This window comes from Limulus polyphemus, unplaced genomic scaffold (assembly GCF_000517525.1).
Source record: "Limulus polyphemus unplaced genomic scaffold, Limulus_polyphemus-2.1.2 Scaffold2155, whole genome shotgun sequence".
Lineage (NCBI taxonomy): Eukaryota > Metazoa > Arthropoda > Merostomata > Xiphosura > Limulidae > Limulus > Limulus polyphemus.
The window spans coordinates 45,674-50,952 of record NW_013667765.1 but is presented as its reverse complement, the minus strand read 5'-3'; positions in this window follow the sequence as shown (position 1 = coordinate 50,952).

The following is a 5,279-nucleotide window of genomic DNA, read 5'->3' as shown; positions in this document are numbered from 1 at the left end:
AATCACAGCGATTCACAATCTCGATAACTTCGCTCTCTACAAGTGCAAAACACACACTAACTCGAAACAGAATCGTAAAGTACCCGAGCCTCACTGTAACTACTGTTCGCTTAACTCCGCTGGCTTTTCTCGCCAGGCTTATATACTAACAAAGAGACTTCTCCAAAATTCTCGAAGTTCTTAGATAATTCGAGAAATTCAGTCACGTATGCGCCAGCAGCGTCACCTTCCGCTGTCGTAACAATACTATCTAGATCTATTTTCATAAATGTTCTGTTACTAACTTTCTCTGTTTTTGTTCACGAATGGTTATGTATAAATTTTCATTGTATTAATTTTCATTTGTTCTCACTCTGATTTCAAACCTTATACCTCATCCCACGCCTTATACAGAAGTAATCTAAGAGCAGGCTGAAGAAGAATCCCCCGATTCCTGAACACCTTTGGTATTATTATTATTATTATTTATAAATACCTATTACGATTGAAATAAATAAATACAAAACTCAATTATCACCCCAGCATTCACACGACAGACTCCTAGATTCAAATATTTTGACAAAAACTTAAACAAGAATGATCTATTATACTCCATAGATCGCTATATCATACATGCTAATGATAGTCCTAAATACCTCTCCCCACTTAATATCCTTCATCAGAAAAGACCATCTATAGCTAGCACCTAAACATATAACTTAGATTAAGATATGAAAAGTGTATATAAAGGGTATTCATGTAAAACACGCGTCTAAATAATTTAATCAAGTGAAAAATGTCGATTTTGTCAACGGGACTTTCACAGAACCAAATTAAGAGAAGTGGTGAAAAGGCACTAAACGCTACAAGTTTTACTTTATGGACATAGCCTTGAAAAGGGAAGAAGGATCAAACCCGTGTAGTGTATGAACCCTGATCTCGTGATGTAAAACATTTGGCATTTTTCCGAAATATAAATATACCGTCAATGAGGGAGAAAGAGGTCTCTACTATCACCTGACCCTTCCTGGTAGCTCAAACAGGACCTAAAACACAATCGAAAAGAAGTGAATTTGACACTGTCTCAAAAATGTATTTTCTTACTTTTTTAAAGTCATTATTGTTAAAAAGCCCTCAAAGATCAGATAATTCGTAGATGTCTGATTTGATAGTTTTGTGATCTTATACCATATTGTTTTAAATGAATGAAAAAAAAATGACATTAGTATTAAATATCACTTCTAGTTAAATCTATTAGCTTTAACAACTGCATATTAAAACTTCATTAGCACTTAATTAGCTAAACGGATATAAAACATCGGGGTTTTCGTAAGCCATAAAAACAAGGCTTGTCTGAACACCAAATCACTATAAAGATCATGTTTTAATTGATATGCATATTTACCTTTATACTCTAAAATTGATTTAAAGAGCTTTTCGGATTCTATAGCTTGTTTGTTTTAAAACAAAGCCACATTGGTTTAGTTGGTGTGTCTACGGCGTGGAATCGAACCCAGAATTTCAGATACTTAGTTGTAAGTCTGTAAACTTACCGCTGACTCATCGGGAACTATACTAGGCTGCAGCATATATTTTGTTTGTAATTAAGCACAAAGCTATACAACGGGTTATATGTGCTCTGCCCTCCACGGGTATCGAAATTCGGTTACTAACGTTGTAAGTCAGCAGACATGCCGCTGTGTCAGTGGGGGGCTGCATCATTTATAAATAATTCAGAAATTTAACACAATACTTTAATATTATTTCTGCAATATATGTGTTTATAAACTATTTCCTACTTGTAAGAAATTATTATAATTAATCTTTATCCTAATAATTTCTAAGTTTCACTAAAATGGAAATTTTAGGGGGTATGCAAATAATAATCCAGATTTAACTTTAGGACTAACTCTTTCTTTGCCAAGCGAGGCCCAGTGGTTAGATTGTTTGGACAGTAAATCCGAGGACTCAAGGCTCGAATCCTGTTGTTGCAAGAACGCACGCCCCACTTTGGGACCGTGGGTGCGCTATAATAGTGACGGCTAAACCCCACTATCTGTTCAAACAAAAGTAGATGAAGAGTTAGCAGTAGCCGCTGTTTATTAACTGCCTTCCTTCTATTTTATAAGTTCAAAATTAGGGAATGGCTTTGTGCACATAAGTCTTCGTGTAGCTTTACGCAAAAATACTGAAACAAGAAAATAAAACATACTCGAGAACTCCGCACTGCAGTATCACACTGTAGCATTGCAGAAGCTGTTCAATTTCCTAGACTTTATTTTTGTTGTCATAGGAACACTATGACGTCATCTTAACGCCATGTAACGAGGTTTATTGCATAAACTTATTCTAGATATAAAAAATAAAAAAAACAAAACAGATAAGCATCAGATTTCTTATTAAATCATGTTTTTTACTGCATACAGTGACTTGAAACTTCATATTATACCACTTTCATAAATATTATTCAAGAGAGCCTTCTGAAGACTTGGTAGATTTGTTCCAGTCACCGAGTATAGACTTTTTTTTTTTCATAACTCTCCAGTGGCTTAGCAGTAAGTTTGAAGGCTTACAACACTAAAACCAGGTTTCTATACCCATGGCGAGCACGCCATAGATAGTCCACTTTGTGCTTAACAACAAAACAAATAATAAATTTCTAAAATATTCATATATAAACACTGATGATGTTTAATACAAAGCAGATTAGTAGCCTTAACATTAGTTGTAGATAACACGAGTGTTTTGTTTTCCAGGTTTAATTGTTTACGAATTAAGTTCCATGATTATTATAAAGAATAAAGATAATATCCATTAAGTGCCGATCCAGTATTAATAGAGAAAGTGATAAGTAATAATATTCTAATTTAGGTTTCGAGTTCACATTAATAGCATTTAAATTCCTAATTGATAAAAAAATCAAATGTTGAAATAATTATTCGATGCAGAATATTTTATCAAGTTCAAAACATCAACATTTTTCAACTTGCAGTTTCAGAATATTTTGACCCATGTAGTAAGTATAACTCTGGTTTTAGCACAATTTATATCTGGAGGTACTTTGAGACGTAAGAAACAAAATAAAACAATTAACAGTTGTTTTAATTCCCTGTACACGATAATTAGACTGTAGATTAGTTAACTATTATCAGTTTGTTTTAATTAAACTTCCTGACTTATATATCAACAGAGATTAACATTACGCAGTTTCATTTTTTATTATATCTGGCAGACGGCAGCACTGCCTATGTATGGATGGCTCGGATTGTTAATCGAAATGGTATTTTAAATATCTCTTCAATAGTTCATCAGAACTTTACAATACTATATAGTGTTTCCTTTTATAACAATATCTATATAACGACTGAGTCAGAAATTCTGGGAATGTCTGTAAATATCATAGCAAAAAGTTTGAATTTCTTGTTCTTCTTTCTTCTTTTTTTATTAGATGGTAAACTCAAAAACCAAAACAATGGTGTCAACCAATTTCACTGAGTTTCAAACGGAGTATCCGCTGTTGTAAGTATTATTAATAACTAGTAGTAATTAATAAAAATCATAGTTCTAGAGTAAACGATGTTGTCATTACCCCTTGATGTTAGCTTTTTTTATAGCTTTTTTTGTTCTTTTAAAAAGTTTAATTACAGGGTGAAACAGGAATTATCAGCCAATAATAGATAAACAACAAATGTTATCTTGTACTTAGAATTTGGTTATGAATACAACCCTCCTATGTATACTGAAACACTGCATTGAAAAAACAAAAGCAAAAAAAAACAAAACAAAACAAGTAAAGAGAAAAACTTTATAAAACAGGAAGTAAATATAGGGATGGCTAATACCAATCATTCAAGAACAATGAAAACAAGATAGTATGGATGGCATTTGCATCATTAGTCACCTCTAATCACATAACAACATCAGAATTCGCTAAAGAAATTTACGAGGATAGTTTAACTGCGTTTCTTTCTTTTGTTTGAAAAATAACCAGTCTGGACACTTTTGACAGAATTAAAAAATATATATATTTCAACTAAAATAGTAAAATGCATTGAGTATACCAACAACAGACAAATCAATAGTCCTTTCTGTCCTTCCTAGCGAATGTTTAGTCTCGTAGTTTTCCTTACCACAAGTTCCCTGGTGGGTCAATAATAAGTTTATGGAATTACAGTACTAAATTCCGAGATTCACTTCAGTTACCTGTTATACACACAACGGATAGCCAAATGTGGTTTTGTAAACATACAAACCTTACCACAAGTTGATGTCACAATCAACTAGCCAATGATATTCCAATTCAATTTGTTTAATCCAGGCTCAATGTACAATACAGAAATATCTATATGGGCAGAAGACATCACCTTCCAAAATTACAAAGGAGCAATATAATTACCAACTCTGGACCACATGTTGCTGCAATCAGTGTGGAAGCTAAATAATCAATAATTTGAAAAAAAAATCTATGTTAACATTAAAGTTAGGAGCTCCTAATATGCCTACACATCACATTAATAACGTCACACTTACCTAAAGCAGTTAGTGCTACCTACGTGACTAATCATTTCCATTCAAACATAAGGGAGGTTGTAATCTCGACATATCATCTGACCTACCATAGAAGGACACTACTGATTAAGTCCACAAAATGCAGCTTTAGAGTTATACCACTTAAGGGCAGAAAAGGTGTTTTTTCTAATAGGATGACAAAGAATAAAGGTAGCTAGAGCACAATCAACGACTTTCTCGACCACACTAAAATTAATTCTACATTAAAATAAAAAAGTAGAATATGCATTATATTCCTGCATACTTCACTCGTAACTCTGTGAGATTTATCATACACAGGCAAAAGTACCCGCCCCCAGTGACGGTAAAAGCTTAAATTGATATAACAAAAGTACCCGCTCCCAGTAACGGAAAAATTTAAGTTAATCTATCAGTTTATATTATTTTATGGACTTTGAAAAGATTAATTGTGTTACACTCTTGATTTCACACAGAGCTACTTATGCTGTCCACCGTAAAAAGTAATTGTCGAGCATTTCAGTCATGCTAAGAACTGCTCAACAATAACATATGGCAAATCTACATTTTTATTATTTAAGTTATGTCACATTTTGAAATGTGAATGATAGTTTGATTAATTCCTAATAATTTAGTGTATAATATACTGCTGGTGAAATAAAATTTGGCATCAAAATTATTCATATCTGTTCTTCCGTCATTTCAAAAGTGAACGTTGAGCTTTGACTGCGTCGGCAGCTGTTCAAACAGCGCGGGAAGCGGCTGGTATAAAC